Genomic DNA, 11,795 nt, shown 5'->3' with positions numbered 1-11,795 from the left:
TCACGCCCTGAACACATCTGTAGGTCAGTATTGAGTCATACTTATAGCGCCGCCTACAGGTCAAGCAGGAAGTCATCATAACTCCTACATACATTGTCCGATTTACACAACATTTCTCACGATTCATCAAGGTACCGTCCTGAACACATCTATGCGTCGGTATTGAGTCACGCTTAGAGCGCCACCTATTGGTTACAGGAAGTTTCTCTCAGTACTGGACACCGAAATAGCACACCCTTTAACGGCTTCGCACCCGACACGCCGGGGGTGCGAGGGCCTGCTCACTGCTGCTCGCAGCTCTAGTTCAGTTTGAACTGTGTCAATTTAAGGAGAGTTGATTAGAACAGATGGCCTTTTGTCTTGTCCTGTCCTGAGTCAGCATATGGCCCTTTGTCTTCTCTGAGTGAGCACATTCTGTAACATGATCCTCAGGAAGCTCCGAGGGTAAAGGGGGGTGAGACTTGCCGACACATTGACCACACAGAACCGGTTTAATGAACACTGTTTCTATGCAAATTCGACTGTAATGTGAACCCTGGCCTGAAGCCAGGTGATATAAGCTACGGCCCCTCTATTGGAATTCAGTATAACCGCCGTTCTGACCCTGTAATAGTCTTGCTCAATACATTTTTGATTTGACCGTTTTTTATCTCCTGAAGTTCTGTTTCCACTCGAAGTCTATGCATTTGAAATTCACTGCACTAGCTATATGACTAAATTAGTTATGCCAAAAGATGGCTACGCTAGGCAGCACCAGCACTAGGCAGCTTTACAGACAGTAATGTTAGCTGGCTAATTTGCAGAGGTGAATATATGCCAGTGTTTCCTGGGGTAAATAGTTTAGATGATCATCTGCCGGGGACTTCTGTCTCGTGTTGTATTGCCATTTTAATTTATTACTGTAAAGTACTCTGTGCATCCGTGCTGTGAAGAGCGCTATATAAATAAAGCTTACTTACTTACTTACTTTGTCGTCGGATATTGGGCTAATGCCCAACGCAAGGAATTTGTTACAGTAGGAAACATAAACAAGCCAATAGCCTACGTCTTTCTTGAACAAGGTTAAACGTTTTAAGCAAAGACGCTGCAAATACTTAATTACGGCAATCTTGTGGACTGAGCACACAGTCAATAAAACAATCAAAACTAACGTTGCTCGCCGGGACATCCATTTCTAATGTTTAGATTTGCTCTATTCCAGCTCGTTTCACTACGGGTGAATATAGGGGGAGGACATCATGTGCCCACCCACAATGACGGCTTAGCCCCCCAGAACCGAGATACGGTATCGAACCGGCCGCCATAGAGAATGCATAATGGGTGGAGGACAACAGGTTCACTGTGCACTTGTCGTTTCTTAGAACTGTTCAACTGATCCATAGTTTTGATAATCTTATCAGACATTTTCATGCTGCATTCAGAGTACTGCTGAAAGATTGTGTTAATCTGAAAGCCAAGTCATAATAATATGTGATTCAAAAGATACAATGTTAGAATAGTTTTGTTTGGCATCTTTGACTTTGGCATTGTGGTGCCATACTTGAGGGTGGCACTTGAAGGTGTAGTTCCTCTTGATGTCTCTCAGATGTCTTTGATGCACTCAGGGCACAGGATGTCATCATGGGTCGTATGGAAGCTCTGCCCCACGAGGGACACAGAGCATTTTTTGCAGTTGAAGCAGTAGTTGTGCCACAGACGCTCCTCAAACGAGATGTACTTACCACCTAACAGACCTGAAATCAAGCACATTGAACACATTGAGTTGGGGGTGTCAATTCCATTCCAATGATCACAACCCTGGTGCGGCCAAAACAACCTGGAGCTCAACACTCTTAAGACACTCTAAATGACTCCCCAGAGAACTCTGTGGACTCCTTCCGCTTCCTGGGCACCATCACCTCCCACTACCTCTAGTGGGAGCTAAATATCAGCTCCCTCACCAAGAAGGCACAGCAGAGGATGCACTTCCTGAGGCAGATGCACTTCCTGAGGCAGCTGAAGAAATTAAATCTACCAAAGACAATGATGGTACTCTTCTACACCTCCATCATCGAGTCCATCCCCCTCCTCCTCCATCACCACCTGGTACTCCACCGCTACAGCCAAAGACAAGGATAGACTGCAACGCATCATCCGCTCCACTGAGAGGGTGATTGGCTGCTATCTGTCATCCCTCCAGGCCCTGCATGACTCCAGGGCCCTGAAGCGGGCTAGAAAGATTGTGGCCGAGTCCCCTCCCACCCCAGTCACAATCTCTTTTAACCACTCCCCTCTGGCAGGAGGCTGAGGTCCATCAGGACCAAAACCTCACGTCACAAAAGCAGCTTCTTCCCCATAGCCACCAGCCTCATCAACAAGGCTGTGCCCCCCTCTTGTCTCTCTCCCCTCTGACTCTGTCCCTTCTTCACTACTCGCACATGACCGCTGACTCTATTGTACATAGGCTCGAACTGCTGCACATATCACAATGGCTACACATTGTAAAAAGTATATAAAAACTTTGCACACACATTAACACTCTTTACACTGTATACCTCATCACACACCATTGTATTTTGCACTGTTCATTTGCACTGTCCTTGCACCCTGTCTAATGTTGCCTCCATCAGTTTTATGCACCAACTGACCAGAACAAATTCCTAGAATGTGTAAAAACTACCTGGCAATAAAACTCATTCCAATTCTGATTCCATGTTCCAGGGGATATGGACCAGGACACATTCCAATTCCAACACTTTTTACTTTTAAATGTCTAAGAAAGGTGTTAGGTTGTGTAAAAGGCTGATACTGTATGGTGAGCTGCTCTTGGGTCTTAGTTGTATTGTCTTTATCTTGATCAAAAGTTATATGTAGAGATAAATAACTTTAAATGTGATAATGTATTGGAATTTCAATGAATTTCCCTGAACAAACATTATGTTCCCCGAACAAACATTATGATGTTGCTTGAATCTGTACAGGAGATAATGAATACAAATTTTGAAATCCTGATTCCTGGATGGAATTGGTCAGCAAAACAGTAACCTCACCACAAAGAACCCCCGACTTGGTGTTACCAGTGTTTTGAATGGGAGCCATTGAAGTGAAACTATACCAAAAAAGTGAGGAAATATGTCTAATACCTGTACACTAGGCTGGTTAAATGCTGAGGGTTGTGGTGCACAATTAGCCTTGCTTCGCCACCCTGATTATGTGAGCTCACAATCTTACTCTGTAGATCAGTCTGGTAATCCAACTGTAAGACAAACCCTGGGTGGCCGGGCCCGACTAGCGGCTAATCCCCCAAACAGGTGATGGCTTCGTTGTCTTCAGCAGGGAACGACCTTCGCTCCGGGACCACCAGCCAACCCAGGGATGTATCACACTGCATATACCCCTAACCTACTCTTAGCCAGCCGTAAACCCGTCTGGGTGGGAACCGAAAGGATAACGGGTCTCCTACCTGGGACGGCCTCCGTCTCGACTCGGCACCGTTAACTCCCACGCAGAGTCTCTTCTCCAGTCGGTCGCGACCAGCCCGGGCTTTCGTTCCGTATTTGCGTTCACAGGTTTTTTCCTTTAAAGTTGCTAGTTGTCTCCGCCAGGTCAGGGATCACTCCAGCCGGAGAGATCACCCCTAACCAAACTGCGTGCCTTCTTCCGCCTCCTTCACGCTGTCCCCTCAGCGGCAGCACTCCCCCTCTTATATTGTCGCACCTTCCGGTGGACTATCAAGACACCGCTTCCCACAGCTCCACCCAAAGGCTACAGCTGGCAATTAGCTAACTCACTGAATATGGGATTCTAACAAAATAAATAGCCTCCGGGGGAAATTCACTAGAAACTAGGAATTGGCTAGCTTACACGTAACACAACCGTTCAAACTGAGTTCCACTCAACCCAATATTGGTTGGGCCAATCACAACCATTTATCTAAAAGGGCAGGTTTGATATGACTGTACCCACTTGATACGATGATACGATGACTGACCCACCCAGGATTTTTTGCGAATTGGGTCTGACAAAGCCAGGCTAGTGCACAATATAATAAAACAAAGGACGTGGGTGTAGAACGTGTAGACAATTTACCACTGATAGGGGTGCTGCATCTAGCACACTTCTTAGCAAACAGGTTGCAGGAGCAGTTGAGGCAGTAGGCAAAGTTGTCGCGGGAGGTGAACCGCTGGCCAGACAGTTGCTGCTTGCATTCAGTGCACAGGAAACATTCCTTGTGCCAGGTCATGATAGGTCACCCCGCCAGTGATGATTGGCTAAAATACAAGGAAAAGGATGTTTTCAAAAGTTTTTGAAAGCTGTTTTCAGTACTCATTGATAAGCAATTGGAAGTCACCAACACTTTTTTGTATGGTTTTATTTTTGTTTCATTATAAACACAAAGCATAACATCTTATACATTTATCACCCACACAACAGGCCTGGCTCTTGAACAGCGGAGATTGTCTGGTAGAGGACTCTCTCCGGCAGTGATCAGTACTATTCAGAATGTACGCGCGGCGTCCACTGCTACAGTTTGCTCTGGCAAGTGGGACACTTTTGCGCGATGGTGTGGGGAAAGGGACATCGCTCCCGAGTCCTGCTCGGTTGAGATGAATCTGGAATTCCTCCAACACCTGGTTGATCATGAGGACGGTCACTATCAAAGTGTATGCATGCACTATTTCTGCGTGTCATTAGGGATTCGCCAAAACCACTGTTTATGGATATCCCCTGGTTAAGTGTTTTTTGACCGGTGTGCGCGTCTTCATCCTGTGCGCTATGTGGAGCACCGCTCGATCCAATGGAGCAGCTTTGGTCTGGGGCACGTTCAGCACACAGGATGTGGAGCTGAGAGCCTTCTATCCTCCGCCGCATGCGAGCGAGGGAGAGGCCCACTTACATTTGTTGTGTCCTGTGCGTGCGATGTCCTGTTATATTCAGTGCACGGCTGCGGCCCCAACTAGCTGGGGAGTAGTTCGGACCGCCACTGTGCGCTGACCTTAAAGTCCAGGTTAATCCAGTTCAATTTTTTTTATGAGCTTCACACACCACAGGAAAACATGTCATTAACCACCCAGCCAAATCTGAGTGATTAAAAATGTCTCTAAGTATATAAAATAAGGCTTCAAAATCGGTTAAAAATCAGCAGCATTCTCTGGTCTGAGACTGTGGGGGTGTGTCTGCTGAAGGCACCGAAGCCACACCCAATTGCGTGGGGAGGGGGTGTGGAGGGAAGAACCTGTCAAATAGTACCGTTATTACAAATGGCTACTAACAGGCCTAGCAGTTTAATTCTACTTGTTCAGCCATACATGTTTGAGCCACCCGAGCCTGAAGGACCAGAAGGCACGGAGGACTCGGACCTGCCCGATAATCCCCGTGCCCTAATGCCTGCAGAAGAGTGGTAATGTTACTTATTTTGTCTCCCATTTACCGGTTTGCAAGCTAGCAATAGCCTATACGTAGCTAACGTTATCCTACAGCATAGCACACAGTTAGCCAAATACATCAAAACTATCAAGAAATAACTTATTAAAATGCATTTTCTAATTGTATCATATAGTTGTTTTGTCAATACTCATAGATCAAAATAGCATGAATATGAATTTGACAACAGTAGCTAAAGTAAATGTAGCTAACATTAGCTAGTCAGTTTCACTAGTACCACGTATTTACCTGGAGGCTTTCTGACTGCTTGATGTGTAGATTGCTGAACGTCATTGCAACAACTTGACTGCATGCTTGTTCATTCATAATACAGAATTGAGTATTGAAATGGTTGACTATATTTATTCAGACTAATTCACTCATTATAAAATTCTACAAGTACAGGTGCACCTGTGGAGAATGCAGGGCAATGCCCACAGAGGTGGAGAATGTGTGCTGTAAAGAGCTTAATGCTGTATGTAAAGAACAATAAATGTATCTTCCACAATTATCATTAAAATAATGAATGCCAAATCAGTAGAATACCAGATCTCTAGCACTAAAACCCTGTATAACTCCCAACAGGTTCAGAATAGATGTGGAGAGCTCCCAGAAGAGCCATGCTGCATGCCTCTCCATCCAGGCCTGGAGCCTGTATGCCTTAACCCCTACTCCCTCCAGCAGGCTCTCAATGCATACCAGGCAGATCATGGGCCATTACAGCTGAAGGAAAGAGCTGCGTAAGTTAGCACAGACATCGGCTATATCGGCTAATTATATTGAATCTGTAGATATTACATTTCTGTTTATCAACCGATACACCTGTGTTTTAAAAACCTGGTAAGGAGGAGAACCAAGTCACTGTCATGGAGAAAGTCAGAGTCTGGCATCCAAATGCCAACACCAGCATACAGAGTACTTTGGCTGAAGAAAAAACCCTTGCATTATTGAGGCATTTATTGAGGCATTAGAACAGTTGAGTTGACAGCAGATAAATTGACAGAAAAATAATGCAAATTGGCAGACAGGTGACATGAGAAAAGAATCACAAATCTGGCAGGGAGAAGACCTAAACCAGTGGTTTTCAAGCAAGTTTACACATATTTGGGGCTTCTTCTACCTTTTCACGTCACGTAACGACGATTTCTCAAAACACCACTTTGTGACTGATAGACTAGCTGTATATATCACCCTGATTTCACTGGTGAAATCTGTTTCCTAAAAGATTGCCGAGACAATTGCGATGACTGCTGAGGGCAGGCAGGGCGGTCAGTCCTAATGACTAATGTCAAACCGGTTGTAGGAAGTCAACTAGGGGAACACTTCTATAGAGACACATGACACCTTCAAAACTAATGTTAGATTATTATTATTATATTTTACAAATCCCCCTTCGAGGTCTTGGGTGCTGTGTAGGTGTGCACTGCAGGTGCAGGGAAGATTCCAGAAGGCAAGGCAGGAACGACTGGATCTGGGAAGGAAAATAAACAGACACACAGACAAGATTAGGGAGAGATGGAAGTGACTGGGGTACAATTATGTAAGACATGACCAAAATGGAGGACAGTAAATACAGTATAAGACTCAGCAGAGTTGTGACTGCTCTGCACAAAATCCTCCAAAACTCTTAGGCACAGAGCATAAGTATAATGAGAGGGAAAACCCTGCATACATAAACATATAACATTGTTTTTGTCATTACAGGCGTGCTCGCTATCTGGCCTACAGGCGTTTTTATTCCTGGTGCTGGGGATATGTGGGAAAGCGCAACCGGGTTGTGTTGCCTTCCTGTGTTGTGCTCCGCATTCACCAGGAGTACCCAGATGAAGATGGGGAGTACACAGGCTTCAGACCTTCCATCTGAATTATTATTATTTATTTTTTCTGTTATATTTTTTAGTTATAATAAATTTCACTGAGGTGTAGGACAGTCTTTGAGTAATGACTTATTTGTATGTGTCAGTGTCACAACTTACTTTGGAGGTTGGTGGGGCTATGGTTGTAATGTGTACTGTACATAGTTGTACAGTTGTAGTGCATAATGTCAGGATTGTGTGTGGAGATAACTGGTGGGGTGCAAAGAAATGGATGTGTGGGGTGTTGTTTAAGATGTGTGTGCACCTAACTAAAGTGTCCAAGGTCTAAGACGGGGTGTTCGGGGGAGGAGGTGACGGTTGCATGGGGAGGTATGTTTGAGGTTCAGAGTTCAGAGAGGTCACAAGGTTCGGGGTGACTCGCGGGGTTCAGGGGTCCAAAGATAGGGTGGAGACACTGGAGGAGCTGAGGCCGTGGAGACACTGGAAGAGTTGAGGCCGTGGAGACACAGGAGGAGCTGAGGCCGTGGAGACACTGGAAGAGTTGAGGCCGTGGAGACACAGGAGGAGCTGAGGCCGTGGAGACACTGGAAGAGTTGAGGCCGTGGAGACACAGGAGGAGCTGAGGCCGTGGAGACACTGGAGGAGCTGAGGCCGTGGAGACACTGGAAGAGTTGAGGCCGTGGAGACACTGGAGGAGCTGAGGCCGTGGAGACACTGGAAGAGTTGAGGCCGTGGAGACACTGGAAGAGTTGAGGCCGTGGAGACACAGGAGGAGCTGAGGCCGTGGAGACACTGGAAGAGTTGAGGCCGTGGAGACACAGGAGGAGCTGAGGCCGTGGAGACACTGGAGGAGCTGAGGCCGTGGAGACACTGGAAGAGTTGAGGCCGTGGAGACACTGGAGGAGCTGAGGCCGTGGAGACACTGGAAGAGTTGAGGCCGTGGAGACACTGGAAGAGTTGAGGCCGTGGAGACACTGGAGGAGCTGAGGCTGTGGAGACACTGGAGGAGCTGAGGCTGTGGAGACACTGGGCTTCCTTTGGAGGGAGACAAACGAGATAAGGCAGTTAGTAATGGGGAAAACATTGTATAATGTTTAGTTACCCGAATTACATTTACTGAAAGGGCAACAACAGAACACTAGAGATGGTGGCTTACATGTTTGTGAGGTGAATCTGGACAGTTTGCAAGCAATTGCATCTGCCTTCTCGGGTCGTTCATACTGCGAGCACATGAAATCAGGAACATCCAAACTTTCCAGCTCAGCCGCGAAGGGTGCAGGGTCATGGATGACCTTGTTGAAGAGCAGGTCCATAAGCTCAGTGACATATTCTAAAACACAGGAGAGAGCACATCACAGAGCATATTGTTTGAGTAAACCATATGGTCTCAACTGTTGACAAACCGGTATAGAAAGTAACTGCAATTACAAATGCTGTGTTTATGATATTATAAATGGACATAGTTCTACACCTTTTCAGTCCAGAACCACCAAAATGTTGACAGCGAGGAAAATGTGTTTGGAATGATATTAATTAGCAGATGAAAAATTACTTCATACAATTATGAATTTACTAACCAGTTGTATATTCTGTCTTGACCATGCACACAGTATGTTCCCCTCTCTTGGCCTTTGGACATTTCAGGCGGAACTGCAGTTCCCCTGCTGTGGTTTGTGCTTGGGTCCGGCCAGCATTTTCATTAAAATGCAGTGCAGCCAGGTAAAGCCTGAAATTAGAGTAGTTTACACCAAGGTAGTAAAGGGCTACAAGCTAACATTTTACATTGGTGTCACCAGTAACAGGAAGCTTTACGTACTAACACTCAACTGTCAATTCCCATCCCTATATGCAAGTGAAATGGTAGCACTCTGAAGCCTTTTTACTACACCATATTGACAAAATGATTTCTGTACGTTTTACCTGCAACGCATCCCTAGGTAGGAGAAGGCCACGTTCTTTGGTGCAAAGCGGAGAATGAGACTGTGGAACCCCTCCAAGGCTGATGTCTGATAGAGGGGGCTCAGCTTCCCCACGTCTTTCAGAACTCGGTTGTTCATCAGCACCTTTTCCAGTTTGTGGACAGGCTTTGTTCCTAGAGGGGGAAATAGAATAACAAATATATAAATAAATGTTGGGTGCATAGCAGCTGAGAGTACTGTATATTACAGGATCTCTTTTAAATAACATAAATGCTATAGAAGGCATACCAGGCTTCAGCCACTTGTGTTGGTCAGTGGAAGGGGGGTGCACACATTTGGGGAAGAGAGGATTTTCGTGGATGTGGACATTCTGGATGTGCTGGAGGAGAGATGTCCACTTAGCCACAATTTCCTCTCCACTGGTTGAGCCTGCTGCTGACCAGTAGAGGTGATTTTTTATGCTTTTCTGCCACAACTTCACCTTGTGGCAGTCCTTCTCCTTTGTGAGGGCTTCCACCTTCTTGTTGAGTGCTGAGAACAGTTTTAAAATATGTTATGGATTTTTCTTCTACAGTGTGTACAGATGTGCTGCAAGTAATACAATTAATTTTCCAAATTATCTTACCTTTACATAAATGCCACACATCGTAGTAATGTTGAATGCCTGGTTTCTGTTCTCTGATGAACTTTTGTACCTGGGTGTGTCGGTCTGTCACCATGGAAGCGATTTCAACACCTAAATGTTGTAAATAAAAGATGACTGATTTAGAGGTACAACTTTTAACAGAGCTAAAACACAGTATATGGAGGGACACAAATTAATATTCAAAAGACCTGATTTGTGTGTCTGTAGTACACACAGAAATGACAATGTACAAATTGCTCCCAATGAGCAGGCAAGCGCCTTGCATGGCAGCTGCCGCCATTGGTGTGTGAATGGCGCTCCGGGCCAGTGTAACAACTGGATGGGGAGCGTGTTACAAATGCAGTACCTAGAAGCAATACAAACATATGAGAATTGCTGCCATACAGAGACACAAAGGGTAGAGCACAAACATCAATATGAGAAACACTTGTTTAGAGAGAGAGTCCGAGGGCCGGGAGGCAAGGCCTCAGAGCTGAGCTGTGAGAATATTACAGAATGGTTACATTTCACATCACCTGCAGTTTCCAGGAAGTCCAGACTCCGGATAAGCCCTTCCTACTCCATCAGAACACTGCTGCCCACTTCATTACTCTGTGGATAATTAACAGACACACATACAGTATACTCACATCAACATAAACAAGGAGGATAATGCCAGAAATAGTTACTATCTGGTCATATTTACCTGGACAAGCTGGACATCTACTATCTTGTTGGTCTCTAGATCCATCATGGAGTAGGAGCCATACTTTGCACAATGGCCTGGACTGTCAGCCCTCATATCACCACCAAGTGAAACAGACCCCCTGTGTTTCATTGCCTCCAGCAGCTCGCTCTGGTGTACTCGCCACTTATGCAGCACGGAGGGCAGAATGTATTTGGACACATGTTTTTTGTGTGTCACCTTGCTGAATGTCCTCACATGCATTGCTTTGAGCATCTGAAATGGAAAATCTGAAATTATGTCTAACATTCTTCATAGTGTTACGGAAAGACATTGGCTTCCTAATCTCTCCATCCTGGGGTAGACGGTACAATTGCAAGAACTACATCTCACTGTAGCACCGTGGGATGCTTGCGCTACAAACAAAATGTCAAAACAGTGAGATGTCTTACAAACCTTGTTGGTCTGGATGAATGATGAGCCAGTGTAGTACACCGCAGCAGACAGGTTCAGATTGCCAGCTGGAGAGCTACCCAGAAGTGGTTGGCTGTTCCATTTCCGAATGTAGTTGCAGCTCTGATGGGGGCACCTCTGGGTAACAGCCATGAATGTTCCCTTAACAAAGGTGTCTATCTCACAGACTCTGGAGCAGGTGGGGCAGATTTTAAAAAGCTCCAGCAGGCACTCCTCAAACACCAGGAGCTTCCACATGCTCTGTGGTGTCTTCGATGTTGCTCTGTTGACAAATAAAACCACAGGCATAAAAAATATATATTATCATATATTTTATCACACTCATAACATGACATACTGGATAATTCACACATCAGCACGTAAATGCATTAAAACAAAAAATGTTATTCTATTCTATCCATCTATCCACTGCATGATTAACAAAAACCTATACCTATAATAAGCAACATTATCTTACTTTTCACTGGTGGTGTCATCTAATCCTGACATGCTGGGAAGGTAGGTGGAGTCATCAGGATCAGGATCTGTAGCTGGATAATTGGAACTGATTTCAGATTCCTGAAAAGATTCCAAATGAGGGCGTTTTGATGGTGGGATATCCATATCCGGTGGCACTCCTTTTCGCTTGAGTGGAGTTGAAGAGCACAGCGGACTAAGGGATGTGGCACTGACAGCAACACTCCTCGTAGCTACCGTAGCTTGAGAACCTGGTAAATAAATTTAAAAAAAATTATAGTGATAGAGTTTGTTTGTGTATGTGTAATCAAAATCCTAGAAACCAAAACCCAAACCTGTCAACATCACAGAAATTCACAAATGCAAACTTGTGCAAACCTGTATTCTTTCTCTGGCATTTTGTCAGTGTTCCTTTA

At 45.3% G+C, this 11,795-nt stretch overlaps 1 pseudogene across 1 annotated transcript in view; it reads right to left on the bottom strand.

The window, feature by feature from the left end:
* Positions 1–1,581: 1,581 nt before the first annotated feature.
* Positions 1,582–11,795, bottom strand: part of LOC311315778 (four and a half LIM domains protein 2-like) — a 36,877-nt pseudogene continuing 26,663 nt past the window's right edge. Inside the window, exons 6-7 of the transcript in view lie at positions 4,069–4,250; positions 1,582–1,733 (exon numbers count right to left, since the gene is read on the bottom strand). The product of the transcript in view is annotated as a four and a half LIM domains protein 2-like (transcript). The remainder of the gene's footprint in view (positions 1,734–4,068; positions 4,251–11,795) is intronic.

Source organism: Borostomias antarcticus (genome assembly GCF_949987555.1).
Source record: "Borostomias antarcticus genome assembly, chromosome: 12".
Classification (NCBI taxonomy): domain Eukaryota; kingdom Metazoa; phylum Chordata; class Actinopteri; order Stomiiformes; family Stomiidae; genus Borostomias; species Borostomias antarcticus.
This window is presented reverse-complemented; position numbering and strand designations above follow the sequence as displayed.